We start from the raw sequence: 16,781 nt of genomic DNA, 5'->3' as shown, positions 1-16,781 counted from the left end.
AAATTTTAAGCAGCATTTTGTTTTAATTATTTTCATTTTTTAAAATATAATATAGATACGATAAATGATCAGATCTTAGGGGTTCCATTCAATCAGGTTTGAAAAATGCTTATCAACATCAACACACAGAACATTTCTATCACCCCAAAATGTTTCCTCACGCTCCTTCCCAGTCCATCTTCACAATCCATGAAGCAACCAGTGATCTTATTTCTATTATCGATAGTTAAATTTGCCAATTCTAGATTTTCATATATATGGATTTATGCAGTATATGCTTTTTTGTGTGAGACTTCTTCCACTCAGCATACTATTGTTGAGATTCATGCATGTTGTTGCTTGTAGCCACAGTTGCGTGCTTTGGGAATATTCTATTATGTGGCTATATCACTTGTTTACCCATTTCCCTGTTGATGGCTACCTAGGTGGTTTCTAGTTGGAGCTCTCATGAAAATCTGCTATAAACTTTATTGTACAAGACTTTTTTGTGAATGCATATTTTCATTTCTCTTGAACAAATACCTAAGAGTGGAATTGCTGAGTCCTAGAGTAGATGTATGTTTAACGTCTTAAGAAACAGACAAATTAGTTATAACATTGTACACTCCCATCAGCAACATGTGAGAGTTCCAGTTGCTCCACCTTCTCTCCGAGAGTTGGTGTTGTTGATCCTTTTCATTTCAGCAAATCTACTGGGTGTTTAATAGTTTCTCATTATGGTTTTGTTTTGCATTTCCTTATTGATAAATGATATTGAACACATTTTGATGTGATTATTGGTCATTTGCATATTCTCTTTTGTTAAAGTGCCCATTTATGTCTCTTGTCCACATTTTTAAAATTTGGGTTGTTTGTCTTTTTATTATTGAGTTGCAGGAGTTCTTTACATATTCTTGATACAAAGCCTTTGTCAGATGTATGTGTTGTGACTACTTTTTCCCAGTCTGACTTGTCCATTTATTTTCCTTGATTTGTTTTTCTACAGGCAGGAATTTTAAATTTTGATAAAGTCTAACTTACTTTTTTTTTATGATTTGTGCTTTCTGTGTCCTCTCCAATAAATTTCTGCCTACCCTAAGGTCATGAATATATTCGTCTAGGTTTTCTTCTATATCTTTATGTATTTGTTTATTTATTTATTTTAAAGGAAACTGAGTTTTTTAAATTTTATTTTATTTTATTACTTTTTTTTGACCATGCCATGTGGCTTGTGGGATCTTAGTTCCCCAACAAAGGATTGAACCTGGGCCCCGACAGTGAAAGCACAGAGTCCTAACAACTGGACCGCCAGGGAATTCCCTATATCTTTATTGTTTTAGACGTTACATTTAAATATTACATCTATCTCAAATTGGTTTTTCTGTATGGTGTGAAGTAGGGGTTGAGGTTTTTCATATATGTATGTATGTATATATATGTGTGTCTGTGTATAAATACACATAAATAATGGGATGTGTGTGTGTATATATATATATATATATGAATATCTCATTGTTCTAGTACCATTTATTGAAGATATTTTCCTTTCCTATTAAATTGCTTCAGCACTCTTATCAAAAATTATTTAGTCATATATATATTTGTGAGTTTATCTCTGGACACTCTATCCTGCCCCATTGGTGTACGTATCTAGCCTTTCATCAATATCATGCTAATCTGATTAATCACACTAATCTTGAAGTCAAATAGTATTAGTCCACCAACTTTGTTCTACTTTTTCAAGATTGTTTAGGCTGTTCTTGGTCCTTTGTTTTTCCAAATAAGTTTTTTAAATGTCTTATCAATTTCTGGAATAAAGATATTAAAGGTGACAGACCAAGTCTTTGCTATGAAAAAGATGAAGGAAACTTTGAAGTGAATATCCTGGTGGCAAGCACACGGGCAGGGATGGGAGGAACAAATGACATTTGAGTGAAAAAATTCGTAAGTTGAAGCCCTAACCCCCAATGTGATGATATTTGGAGATGGGGCCTTTGGGAGATTTACATGAGGTCAGGGTAGGGACCTCATGAAGGGATTAGTATCCTTATAAGAAGAGACACCAGAGAGCTTGCTTCCTCTCTCTCTGCCATGTGAGGACACAGTGAGAAGGCAGCCATCTATGAGCCGGGAAGAGAATCCTCACCAGGGAAACATATCAGCCAGCTCCTGATCTTGGATTTCCCAGCCTCCAGAACTGTGAGAAATAAATTCCTGTCATTTAAGCCACACAGTCTATGGAATTTTGTTATGGCAGCCTAAGCTGACTAGCACAGAGACTTTAGGCATAAATGAGAAATTCCATGAGCCTTAAAGCTAACAATTTATTTTGATTCAAGGGGCCATTAGAATTTACAAATGACAGCTTGATTGTGTGCATTTATCACCATTCCCTTTCAAAACCCTACTAAAATGACGGTAAAGGAAAATATTAAACCCATAAATCCTAAGAGAATGGAAGAGGAGAAATGTCAATCAACTTTTTGAAGCAGATGGGGGGGCGGGTATGATAACTGACCTACACAGAGCAGAGCAAGTTGAAACCAAGAGCCTGTAGAGGACACCAGGGAGAAGCAAGCAATTTGTCATGCTGAGCTCAGAAAAGATCAGGAACTAGAAGCAACAGCTCCCACAGACATGAGGGGCCGAAACAGGAGCAGTGCAGCCATGGATCCCGGTCCCTACAACCACAGAAGAGTAACACTGTCAAATAGAATATAATGCAAGTCATGGATGCGATTTCAAATTTTCCAGTAGCCACAATAAGAGAGGTAAAGTTAATTTTAACATTACAGTTTACTTAACCCAGTATATCCAGTATATTATCATTTCAAAATGTAATCCATTTTTTTCATGGTAATGAGATATTTTACCACTATTTTTCATAATATCATCAAATTCCAGTGTGTATTTTACACTCACAGCACATCTCAAGTGCTCGATGGCCACAAGTGACGAGGTGTTATGGTATTGGGCAGCGTGGGTCTAGAGTTATGAAACTGAAGAGTCCCTGAACACAAAGACACAGGCACAGGGAAGAGTCTGGAGATGAACTGAAAACAAGCGTTTTAAATAAAAGTCTGCATTCTGAACAGTGAAACCTCCAGCTTCCTCTCATTCAAAAACCAGAATACAGCAATTGATCTCAGGAGACTTGGCCCTTCTCAGGACCTTGGAAGAAACAAAAGCAGTTTAGAGGGCAAAATAAAAGCTTGAGAAAAATCACAAACTTCAGAGACCTAGTAGAATATATTGCACCCATAAAGCAATACCAGGATACTCTAAAAATAAAAAAGAAGGACATTTTGAAAATTAGAAAATATGAAAGCTAGGTTAAAATGTCAATAGAGGGCTAGATGTTAAAGACAAAGTAGTCCTTCAGACAGGGTAAAGATAAAGAGATGAACAATAGAAGAGAAAAGACAAACAATCAGAGGATCAATCAGGACATTCAACAAGAACAAGTGGATAGAAGAGAAACTGACAAGAAATTCACAAGGAAATCCTATGAGAAAAATTTCCCAGGAAGGAGTACTCTTTTTGTTATAAGCTTTAATCATACTACAACATTTGACTTTCAAAAGTATATGTGTATATTACTTTTATAAAATGAAAAATCATTAAAAAATAAAAACTGTCATAAAAAAGTGGTAATTAGATTTTGCTTAGGTGTCTGAGGATGCGGGTTATGGGGGATGGGATTATGAACAGTTCTTGATGGACACATGTCTGTTGCTAGTACCTGGTAAACACTAAATGATCAGAAACAACAAAGCCATCAGAGAGGTGGCCTTCCTCTTCCCCATCCCACACCTGGTTTTATGGAGCTGTTTTGATGCAATCACAACAACAAAAATCTCCAGGCTTTAAATTGCAGAAAATCTTGCTTGTGCTTCAAGGCATTTTTGTTTAAATTCAGAATCTAGACATTTCTTTGGCACTGTCATCACTGTCCCAGAGAAAGGAAACTCAAATGGAAAGGAAGAGCGGGAAATGCTCTAGAAGAACCTCCTGGAGGACCCTCTACAGATCATGTTCACACGTTGACAGGCGGGGCCTGTCCCCAGTGCTGGCTGTGCCAAAGCTGCCAAGAGTGGGAGGGCAAAGTGTCAGCAAAGCCCCCGGTGTTTAGGTGGCCTCGTGACGGCAGGAGCTAAGCGAAGGGGGAGGGGAGAGTCCACAAGGGCCCTCAGTGGGTCCCTGTCTTCAAGAACCAGCTACATGAGAATCTGAGGAGCAGGCTGTCAAAGTACCAGCTCCTAGGCCCCATCCTGGACGTGCTGGATTGACACATCTGGAGGTGAGGCCCAGGAACCTACATTTTAAAAGGAACCCCTTCCAACCCCCTCCTCTCCGCCACATGCACACCAACCAAAATTAAAAAAACATTGGGACCCATGTGAGTGCCCTTCAATCAGAATCACTGTGGAACTTTTTCCAAACACAGATGTCTGGGATCCACCCCTAAATGTATTGAATCAATATCAACAGAGTAGAAAGCAGAGAAAATTTTTTTTGGTCTCCACAATTTTTTAAGGGTTTTGAATGTGATTCTGAGGTGCTCCTCTAGTTAAGAACCTTTGAATAGATGGTTCTCAAACTTACATGTGGTTTACAATGCTCCTGAGAAGCACTGTAAAAATGAAACTTCCAAAGTTCTGTGCTTTCTGATTTGTGAGATCTGGACTGAGGCCCAGGAATCTGCCTTTTGACTGACCCCCCAGTCTTTTGGATGCAGGTAGTCCTGAGAATTCACCATGGAAAGACTAGCTTCAAGTTCTGAAGCTTACATTAACCTCAAACCACATCTCCATGAGATCCTTTTGGTGTACAACTTTCTTACTTAGTGGGCAGGAAGAACTTTACGTGGAAATCTGGGCCCAAATATTTAGATGTTTCCCAAGCAAACACTCGTTGATTGTGTCTACACTCATAAGTTTAAAACAACAACAACAAAAAAGACAGGTGAGGAACAGGGTTTGCCTTGGACTTACTGTCAGCTCGAGAATTTGTATCCCATTTCCTTCTTGTTGAATGACCTTGAAAGTGGACTGCTGGGAAAGGAAGTATTTATTTTATCCATTTATTTAAACCATCTCTGCTGAAAAAATAGGCTCATCATAAGCTTAGGGCTTCACATTATGACAGTGGGTGGTATGGCCATATGTGTGAGTATACGTGCCTGTTATGCAAATGCCTCTCTTACACAGCACTCAGGAATTGGAGCTGAACCAAGGGCAGATATTAATGAGACATTTGATTAAGACCAAGCCCGGCCCACTCATTTGAAGTGTGTGTTAACAAAGCATCAAGAACTGGAGTCTTAGTGCCAGTTCTCCAAGAACATGTGGGGGGCAGACCCCGTCTGTGTGTGTGCTGGCCAGAGGCAAACATCCACATTTCCAGCTGCTGGGAACCAGATGAGAGAGTGGCCTGTGTCACACCACTGCTGCGGGTGATGGAATGGGCCTCTTGAAGAAAACATTGCAGATAAGATCTACAGGCCAGAGCAATGCTCCAGGGAAGTTCAAAGGCCTGCAGAGAGAATGCGTTTCTTTCCAAAGGCAAGTGTTGGCCTTTGCTTCCCTGGGGCACTCTCATTGAGGCTGACAGCTCTGTGTGGAGACCCAAGACTGAGAGGAATTATAAAAATGAGCAGAATGAGGCTATCCATGGGTCTCCAAACAAGACAAAGCTGCCTGTGTCTAGGAGCTCTGGCTGCCCTCTTGCCTCCAGGAAGCAGGATGCACCACAGGCTCTCACACTTGGGTCTTTAATTAATCCTCTTGTGCCTGCAATGCTTTGAGTGTGAATAGCAGGTAAGGGTGCACAAAGAAAAGCTTATACTTAGAACACAGGTGGACTCAAATCCTACTCAGGAATGCCTTAGGCACTAAATGTAATCTAACCAAATCCATCTTTGGCATGGGGTGTTCACAAGCTCTCACGATCTACTGGGAAAGACCTCTATATGGAAAAGGTGGGTCAGCTGATGAGAGAGAAAGCATTGAAGTTAATGTTACCAGGCATTTGTAGGGAGGGGGCAGGTAAAAAATTTGAAATAGAAAGAGAATGCAGCAATACCACAAATTCAGTCAGTCAAACCAGAAACCTTCAGGATTTACAACTGCAGTCTGGCTGCAACTAGAATTTTGCACCAAGGATGTTATCAATGCATCAAGATGAGATTCATAATGATGGTGACAGTGACACCACCACCATTTTCTGAGCAATTACTATGGGCCAACCACTAAGTACTTTATATGTATTGACTTCATTTATCCTTACAACAATCCTGGTATCACCTCCATTTTTTTTTGATGAGGAAACTGAGGCCCAGAGAGGTTAAGTTACTTGTCCAAGGCCACACAACTGAGAATTAGAAGTCAAGTCGGCCTCATACCAGTTCCCATGGTATTCACCACCATTTTATCCACGTGATAGACAGCCTATTGTTTTTCAGTTTTTCTCTTTCTTGGAATAAAGAATAAAAATGAAATGGGCTAGGATGGGTTTGAGGGACATCTGGGAAGAGTTTAAAGCCTAAAGAAAACCCAGTGAAAGAACTCTTGGATAATTCTAAGGAGCAGGAACAATGGAGAAATCTTACAGGTATTGTGCTCCTGGTAAAGGAAAATATTGAGTCAGATTGCTCCAGGGACCAAACCTCACTCTTGGAAATAACATAAACCCTTTTAGAGTACTCAGATTAGCCAGCAGAACATCTTTCCGTTGTGGGCCTCCGTGTCTGAGATATCACAACAGACCTCCAGGAGAAGTTTTTCACACAGAAGCCTCAGCAGGAAGACCACAGTGGACTGAGCTCCTCCTACTCAAATGTGAGTGGGCACATTTCAGCCCAGTTATACCTCATTAAAAAGTGTGCATGATACTTTTCTCAATGTCATTTTGTGATGCTGACTGACTGTCCCCCCTGTGTTGATTCTCCCCTCTTTCTCTTTTTTTAAATTTTGCATGGATTTCTTTTTACAGAACATCTATTTATATATTATAGACATTTTCCATGGACCATGCTGGAGGAAATCACACTCTGGCTGTTGGTGATAACAAATATGAGACAGATTCTTCCTTCAGGGATCTCACACTCCCATTTCTGAGACAAGATTAACTCACATCACACAACTAGAGAACAAAATAAGGACAGTCCCTTCTAGCCCATAAAGTTCTTTGTGCAAATTAAAAAAAAAAAAAAAAAAAAAAGGATGCCCCTTACCCCAGGAGGATTTAACCCCACACCAGGGCACACTGCTTGTGAGCAGAGAGCATAGACTGGATTTTTGTCTCATCCCCTTGACCAGGTGCCCTTATGCAGCAAACAACTTACACAAACTTAAATGAAAATAAAACCCAATCAATTAAATTTAATCAAATTTTAGTAAGCTTATTACCAATAGTTGAAAAGAAGAAAACTGGGGCTAAAAATACTAAAGGACATTCCCCTTCTAAACATCTAAATCTACCAACCTCACTGCATCTGTTCTTTATATTCTGCCTTCTTTCTTATCTTAACTTATGAATCACCTGCGCTTCTATTTTATGGCCCAATCCCATTCCCTCTCACTGACTCGAAGACCTCACGGCTGCAGTTGGCCCTCTCTCTGCAGCATCATCAGTTTCCTCTTTCTATTGAAACATTCCAATCAGAGAACAAATGCTCACTTTAAAAAACAAACTTTGGTCTCATCCTTTCCAACTATTGCTCCAATTCCCTCTGCCCCCTTCTCATCTCCATACCCCCTCCTCTCATCTGACTGTCTGTCCCCTTTGCAAGCCTGGCACAGACCTGGCCCCGCCCCTCACTTATAACCTGGGTGGTACCTGGCACTTACTCTATTATCTATCCTTCGCCTTTGGCCTTTGGTCACAAAGGAGTCCCATTTTGTCATTCTGATACATGACTATGAAGAAGCACTAATTTTGGGAAGCAAATGGACTCCCTGAGTTTTCTTTCATTGCCTTCAAGGTCCTTATTCTCCTTTTCTTCCTTTGTAGTCAAATATCTGTCACCACTTCCTTGTCTTAAATGTTTTTCAACAACTTTGAAGGCATAGAGGTCCCTTAGGTCATGGCTTACAAGTTGAAATATCCACAGTACCCAGGTAGCTGGTGTGAATGAATGAGACTCTAGGGAGAAGTGGGTTGGAGATAAAGAGGAGTAACACTTGGGCTTAGAGTTGGGGGTGCAAAGGGGAGTGGGGGGACCACAGTCAACTGAAAGGAGACAGCCACTGTCCTGTCTGAAGGGGGCAGCCACGACCTAGTTCATGCCAACTATTGCTCTGCTGAGATATGGGCAGTGTTACCCCAAATTCCAGAGAAGGCATGAATCTGGATTTTATGTGAAATCTCCAAGTATTTAAATATTGGCTACTAATTCAGATTTTCTACACGATGCTGCATGGACCAGCAAGCCAGTCAAAATATATATGGGGAGTGGAGCTGGCCTCTGGGCTTTCTGTTTGCAACCTAGTCCTAATGTTTTCATCCTGAGTTCAACCTCCCTTTGATTATGTCTCCCAAGTTCCCCATGATTTTATTATTTCTTCCTTGTTCTCTCAAGCTCTTTCTTGGTTCTTGGAAATTAGAACCAGGAGATGGATGGACAGAGAGCAATGTTTTTCCCACACACTGAACTTAGAGCTTCATTACTGATTCACATTATAATTGTGAGTCAAGAAGATTTTTTCCCCCTTCTTCTTTCTTTAGCTTGTTTCTGTTCTAAATCAGAGCACAAAGAATAAAGTTCCAGGGTGACCCACCAGATGACAGAACCACCCAATGGAAATCACTCCCATTGTCTGTGAGCTGGAAAGCCCCAAGCATAAGTCTGACCAGAAAATTAAAAGGCAAATGAGACAAGCACTGGGTCAAAAGGAACTAAGGCCTAGCAGTTCTTTCTTCGTTTAACATGAGCAACGCAAATGGAAATTCCTTCCATGTTTATTTCTTCTAGGAGTGATGGCTATTCAAGCAAGGGATGAGCCTGGGGACTGTGTGTAGTGCTGAGCCATCAGCAAGGCCATCTTTACATACATTCATCTAAGTTTCAGGGGCCTGAAAATTAGGAAAACTCCAATGTCACCCAGCTGAAGCCAGCAAAAGTCCTCTCCATTATCCTCTTTTAGGTTAAGAAGTTTAGCCAGCTTTAAATACCATATTCCTGAGGAAGAAAACATGTCACTCATTTACCTTGGTATCAAGAAGGTTTTTGGGAGATTGGGATTGACATACACTATTGATACTATGTATAAAATAGATAACTAATGAGAACATACTGTATAGCACAGGGAACTCTATGCAATGCTCTGTGGTGACCTAAATGGGAAGGAAATCCAAAAAAGAGGGGATATATGTATATGTACAGCTGATTCACTTTGCTGTACAGTAGAAACTAACACAACATTATAAAGCAATGTTGTAAAATAAAAATTAATTTAAAAAAAAAAGAAGGTTTCAAACTATTCCTAAATGACTCTTTTGCAGGGGAGAGGTTTCACCAGGAGTTGAGACCTTAAGATATTGCCAAGTACGTTAGTGTTCACCAATATCCAGGTGTGCCTCCATATTTCCCAGATACCTTTGCAGCTAAGTTGACCACATGACTAGTTTTGGCCAATGGAATAGCAGTTCTGATTGAAGTGGTTAAGTATCTGGTGCTCCTTTTACCCTCTCTCTTCTGTCCATGTGACTATAAGCATTTGGTTAGGGTGGTAAAGCCACACACAGTGATCCCTGAGTCATTGCTTAGAGCAGAGCTGCCATGGGAGCCATCCAACTCTCAGTGGCCTTGGCATAAATGAGAAATAAACTTGTATTTTTATTTTTCCTATTTTATTGAGATATAACTGACATATGAATAAAATTGTATTAAATCACTGGAATTTGGGGGATACTTGTTACAGTAGCTAGCATTAACTACTATGACTAATACAGAAGAGAATTTGGAAACACTAGTAAAAATTTACCAAAAGACCTTTCAGCAGCCACTAGGCTGAGCTCCAAGAAGGGGAAGGTACTGATGATATTCCACCCCCACTGGGAAAAGATCAGCTGTAACTGTCATTTCCAGTTCCTGAGATAATGTCCACCTTTTCTCTGAGATTGTGTGACCCAGACTTCCAGGTCTTTGGAATCCATCTGGAATGTGGCTCCCTCCACTGAAGAACTCACATGGTTACCATGGTTTCTTCTCACTGTTGGCATTTTAACAGGTAAACCCTGAGCAATTCTGCTGGGGAAAGTGCAACTCACATCAAGTTGCCTGTGAGCTTCAGCAGTGAAAAGTTGTCTTGAAAGAAAAAGTGTGTTCCCAAAGACTCCATGGAACAAAGGAAGATTCATGCCTGATTGTAAGAAAACCACACTCTCTCTGCCACAGGTGACAGAAGAAAGAGAAAGGAACACTAACTGGTCGTACAGCTTGTTTTGTTAAACTGGTTTGACATAGTTCTAGCAAGAGCTTCAATTCCCAGAGGAGCTGCTCCAGAATGACCAATTTGGTTTTCAGACTTCAGCTATGGAAGCTGAACCCCTGCTCATCCAGATATAAAGAGAGACCCTTAACTCAGTTAAATAGATACAGTAAGAGAGACTGAATGAGCCTCAATCAAAAGAGTCCAACTTTGCCCACTAAAAGAAAGATAGAAAAAAGAAACAGAGGAAAAGGAAGGAGAAGAGCAGAAAAAGGAGGTGCCCTTCCTTATTTGACATAAACGCAGAAAGACATGTGTGTTTGGTGATGTTGGAATCTGGTGTTCCATTATTTGCAAAGAGTTCACACTCTCAATCAATCCATCAGTATTTGTGGATTAATTCGTTATCCTCAGCATGATGCTAGACACTCCATGATTTGTCCCTCAGTTCACCAATTCAGGTAGGTAAGAAGAATTGTTTCCTGCTACTTTAACACCAGGCTGGTAGGAAACATTAACTTCAGTCTTGTTTGGGCCACTACTGCTCCAGGCTAGAATGAACAGGAACCGGGACCTCTCTTGGGGTCTTTGAGGCAAGAGCCACAGCTGTTGGGTTAGGGAGCACACCACCGTGCTCATGTCAACTCCAACCATGTCCCCACTTGTGACGCTGCTCTAGATCCCATGCCTACAAGGGGCAATCCAGTTGGCCCAGTGTGGATAACAAGCCCACCACCTGGCTGGGAAGAGTGGGGGCACCTTGATTGACAATCTACCAACAGGAGTGAGTTAATTCCCTGGAATGCACAGAATGGGGATAAAGTAATTTCCTGGAAAGCAAATGGGGTGCTATTAGCATGAATGGGGAGCACTTCACCTCCTCCCTAAGCTAATATATTTGGTTTTAACCCAAGCCTTCTGGAAACATATTGACTTCCACGGAAAGGCAGAAGAGCGTCCCTTGGCCTGATCATAAAGAAGAGAGCACCATCCCATAAAACATCCCAACTCTGGAAACTTACAAGGTGACTGTATGTACATTTCCTCCTGGAAAATTATTGCTCTCCTATTTCACAAATGAGGAAAGGCAGGCAGGGAAGACAGAAATGTTGCCTGTTACCATCAGCTAAGCAGAAAGCCTACCGTGTGCCAAGGAAGTCTGTTTCAAGCTTCCATCTCCTGACCTCCAGCGTCTCTCTCAATGACCTTCCCCTGCTGACAGGAGAATTCATGGGTGCCTCTGGTGAGCTCCTCGCTACCACTGGAAATTTTCTCAAAGCACACAGCCTCCTGGGGTGTGTAGCTGTAGGACAGGCCTTAAGGTGAACTGTTGTGTGGAGGGGAATCAGTAGGGGGTGGAGGAAGGGAAGGGACCCCTGGTGAAAAATTTCAAAGGTGAAAGTATTTTCCTGAAAATACAGCATCCATGTGCAGGAGGTGTCGATATAACTGACCTTCTGTTTTGAGTTGGACCCGGGAACGGATTTTTTACAGGAAAAAGGAAATGCATGGGTGTGGAGCTGCCAGCAGCAAAGGAAGTTTCCAGGGACTTGTCATGGCGCAATTTATAGACACAAGTCTCAGAAGGGCTGTAGTGGGGCTGTGGAGAGGGTGTGATTTGTTGGTTGCGGAGCCTGGCACCTGGAATCCGTCCATGCTGACTTAACTCAGTGTGCACGTGTGTCCCCCGTACACACAGCCGTATCTGGGCGGTTGAAATGAAAAGAACAGAAAGAAAAGGCACTCATCCAGAGGGGAAATAAAAACAGAACCCAAAAAGGAGCAAAAATAATGATTGTGAGGAAAGGGAACTGAAGGAAATGGCTGGAGGGTAAGGGACATCCCTTGCCCTGTCCAAGACTTAACTTAAAGCAGCTAATCAAACTTGTCCTTCCATCCCAAAAGACACATAGGTCAGAGGCTGTGAAGTCTTCCAAAGGGAAGGCAAGTCCCTCTTAGCTGTTAGGTTAGGTTCTCTAGGAAATGAACAAATGGACATTAAGGGACAGAACCAAATAACTTGACACCCATCACCATCCTCAAGGCTCCCCACAGAACAACAGAGACCAGAAAGAAGCGGCCTGTAGCTCCTCAGCAGTGAGAGCCAATTAGGCAGTAAGGCATGACAGTCAACATGCGTCCTGAGGGAGAGGCCTCTCGGTGTTTACAGAGCCTGGCAGCGGTGCCAGAGCCAACAACTCACATGCACGGCCCATCTGGGCAAGCTTGAAAAAGCAAACTCACTTCCTCTGGGTCTCGATGGCTAAGGCTCAAAATGCTCTGCACATTTGCCACATTTGCTTCCCTGCTCTCAGATCCCTTACAGAAAACCCACACATCTGTATACACACTTTAAAATAAATACGCATAAAAGCAGAATCCAAGCTGAGGGTGGAAGGCGGGAAGGGCCTCTGAGGTTCCTCTCTGGGTGGACCCCCGCCCCAAAGCTGCTCTCCTCCCGCAGGAGAGCCGCGCTGCACAGGCTCTAATTGTAGCATTTTCGAGAAGCGTGAGAACTCGTTAGAATCTCATACCTGCTTTGTGGCTCCCCATTCAACACAAACATGATTTTGAGGTCTGCAACACAAATTTTCTTCCCCCAAAGACATCTACAAACTTCTGAACTCAGCTCAGAGGGTGAAAATGCCTGAGTTTCGTTTCAGGTTAATTGGAAACCCTCCAACCCAGGACCCGTCCCCACCCCCCCAACTTTACTAAAGACTTTCCTTCCCCCAGAGACTGTTTCTGCTCTTTGCGAGCTTATTCTTGTTCATTTTCCAAATCAGGTCTCATTGTCCTGACCCCACGGATCACAGGGATGGAAAATGCCAGCCTGAGTTCTGGAAGGCTGAGGGTGACCCCGCTGGCTGTCTTCCCTCCGGCACGCTATGGGCTCTGAGACTGCACTTGGTGGCAAGGGAAGGGAAAGGAAGGGAAGGGAAGGGAAGGGAAGGATGCGGCCGAACAAAGACAAAGGTACTACAATTTGGCCAATGGGAAGAGAAAGCGGAGAGTAATACTTAGCACCTCTGCCAGGGAGTCAGCAAATGACTGGGTCACCTTGAGGCTAAATTACCGACCTATCACTTAGATTCTTCTCTCACTCAGGTCTTGATAAAATGGACTAGGTTTCAGTTGTCACAATCATAAGGCTCAAGGTTATGGTAATGGGCCTACTAGTGAGAATGCCAGGAGCTGGCACTATGCCCCTAAAACATCAGCCTTCTCAGGCTGGCAGCTGCCAAGGGCCCTCCCTCCGCCTGGCAGACACCTTTCTCCATCTGTCAAGGTCCAGCTCACACATCACCTCCTCCACAAAGCTCCACCCATGTGAGCAGATCCTGTTATCCCCTCTCTAGCCCCCAAGAGCAGTGGCCTCCTAAGTTTTTGGTTTGCATGTTCCCTAAAAGTGGTTTGAAAATCCATATAGCCTCTCACACAGTTTTTAGATGACGTTAAAAAAAAAACAAAAACCTTTACTGTAAGTTTAAATAGTTGCAGAGGATGTCATTTCCTTAGTATTATAAATACTAGCATTTTAAAATAAAACTATTACATCACTCTTTTAAATGTGGCTAATGGAATCTAAGGATTGGAGCAATTCTATACTCACCAGTAACAATTTTTAAAATATATGACAAGTCTTCTTTACCAATTTATTGTTCCATTTCCTACTTGAACTCTTATTTCCATCCTATTTCCTCTTGGTACTTTTTAGCAATTGTCATACACTTTTATGTTTGAAAGTTTTTCCATAAATGAGTATCATATTATTCTTTTCTGTAACAAAAAAAATGTAAATGTGTTGAAAATTTAATTTTGTTATCGTTGTAAGTCTGTAAGTTTTAAGCATCTTTTTCTAGACCAAGTTATAATTTCAATAACCACCAGCATGCAACTAATCAAGACAATATATTATAAATTTTTATAAATAATTGTTAAATTTAAGAGTAAATTTTATTAAAAATTCACCTCTTAAAGAATTAAAATGACCTTTCTTCAGCTGGCTGATATATCCATGGATAAAAATTATTCATTGCTAGAATGAGACAGGGCTCAGAATCCCTTCTCTTCCTACTTTACATTTTTAGAGAGAGAATTCTGAGAAATCTTCTTCTCCCCAAAATAAGATACGAATGAAAGGTGATGCCAAAAATGACATAACAATCTCTTATCAAAAGTTAATAGTAACCTATCAGCTGTCAAATTAGTTTGGTCCTCCTTCAGTCTTGTTGAAAGGAAATTTGAAACCAAGAGACCTGAAAACGTATTTGTTACCCAGTCATTAGTCATTCACTTTCCTAATTCTGGGAAATACACCAAAAAGACTGTACCAAAACTTCTCAAATGACTGCTAATTATACCTGCTACTCATTTACTTAGAGGCCTTGTTTAAGCTGAAAAGATTGGGAAAATTGAAATGCTTGTTATTTTAATACAACTTTGCCAATACAATATTTTTGCTTTTAAAATTGAAGTATAATTCCTATATCATAAAACTTTAAAAGTGGACAATTTAGTGGGTTTTAATATCTTCACAAAGTTATGCAACCATCACCACTAATTCCAGAACATTCTCGTCACGCCAATTAAGAAATCCCACACCTATCAGCAGTTACTCCTCATTCCCCTGCCAACGCCAGCCAATACAATTTTTAATAAAATTCTTTTATCTCATAACATGCTTTAAGTATATTTTCATCAAAAGCTTAGATTTTCAGATTTAGTTCATTTGGTTCAGAAAAACGTCTGTCATACAACCTGTTTGGCAAAGCAGTTTGAACTGTGAAGCCAAGCAGCCAAGCCAGATTTAGTTTCAGTTAGAAAAAAAGACTTCGATTTCAAATAAACGTGTTAGTATGCATCCCTATCCAATCATCTTACTTCTGAATTATAATTCTGAGGTGAGAGATATAGATAGGCAAATCACTGGTAGACCAACTATCCATCTAAGAAATCGAGAGGGCACTGCACCACACCATGAATTAATTGCCTCCTTGAACTAGGCCTTTGCTATTGCTTATTGGTGCCCTCTTCACTTCACGTTTGGAAATCTTTCTTTAGGAGGCATATATTCTTCGGCATTATTTAGGTGATGGGAGAGAAGAGGTTGTGGAACAGAAATCCTCCTCACTCCTGCCTCACTGTACAAGATATCTGAATTCAGAACACCCAACATAGGCCAAAATACTTCCTTTCTGGGCACTACATTTCACCCTTAGCAGAACTGCATGCAGCACAGGAAAAGTGTGCTAGATGCAGAGATGTGCCATGAAGATTCCCTCCAAGGAAACCCAGCTGTGGGGACTGAGGCCAGCAGATGGCCTCCAACCATCAACTCCTGCAGGGCCAGCCTCAGCTTCAGGGAGGCCAGCCTGGTCTGCCTTTCCTGCCCAGCGGGGGCCACTCTGGTGGGCAGTGCTTGCCCCAGAGCTCTCCAAGTGTCCAACTGTTGGCCTGCATCTCGGTTTGACTTCTTTTTTCTTTTTTTAATGCTTATTTATTTATTTGGCTGTGTCGGGTCTTAGTTGTGGCACGCGGGCGTGCGGGATCTTCGTTGTGGCATGTGGGATCTTTAGTTGTGGCGTGCAAACTCCTAGGTGCGGCATGTGAGATCTAGCTCTCTGACCAGGGATCGAACCCGGGCTCCCTGCATTGGGAGCGGGGAGTCTTAGCCACTGGACCACCAGGGAAGTCCCTTGGTTTAACTTCTTTTGCCCAATCCTACTTCTTCTGCTCTCCCTTGGCACCCCAAACTCTTTCTCAGCTTCTGCTTCTGGAGAACTCAGTCCATAACAGAAAGACACTAGGCTCTCTGCAAGTCAGTGGTGTCCGGTTATTAAAAGTTTGTCAACACCAATATGTTGAATCATTTCTTTATTGCCCCCAAAGACTTTTACACTCCTGGGAAAGACCCCATGGTGAGATTCAGAATGAGTGAGAAGTTCACGCCTTTCTTAGGCAAAGTGAATGGGGAGTTGAGGAAGGTGATGGGCTGACCCCATCACAGCCATTTTTCACTCAGTGTAGACTTTGAGCATCTGAAGTTGATTCCTTTAAAACCTTCCCAGTCTGTGTACCCCCTGGGAAGTCTTTGGATTCACACTCCAATTCAAAATTCCTGCCTATAGCAAGTTGTCTGTCCTAATAATCACACACTATTTTAATTGATCTATGTGAACACCTGCCTTCTCCATCCCATGGGAAGGACTGAGCTTCATTCATTTATTCACTCCTTCAGGGGATCAATCGGTCACCAGTAACTTTTTTTTTAAACAAATATGTCCTGGGTGCTCACTGTGTGCTGAGGGTATGTAGGTGAGCAATACCTGGTTCCTGCCTTCAAGGAAGTCGTGGGTTTTGTAAGAG

The 16,781-nt window shown here is 41.7% G+C and overlaps 1 long non-coding RNA gene across 1 annotated transcript in view; it reads right to left on the bottom strand.

The window, feature by feature from the left end:
• LOC309664512 overlaps positions 1–16,781 on the bottom strand; it is a 174,995-nt gene that overhangs the window by 127,251 nt on the left and 30,963 nt on the right. The window lies entirely within an intron of this gene.

The sequence above is a fragment of the Balaenoptera physalus genome, assembly GCF_965194825.1.
Source record: "Balaenoptera physalus genome assembly, chromosome: 7".
Lineage (NCBI taxonomy): Eukaryota > Metazoa > Chordata > Mammalia > Artiodactyla > Balaenopteridae > Balaenoptera > Balaenoptera physalus.
The sequence above is the reverse complement of the archived record's forward strand: the minus strand, read 5'-3'. Positions and strand labels throughout refer to the sequence as shown.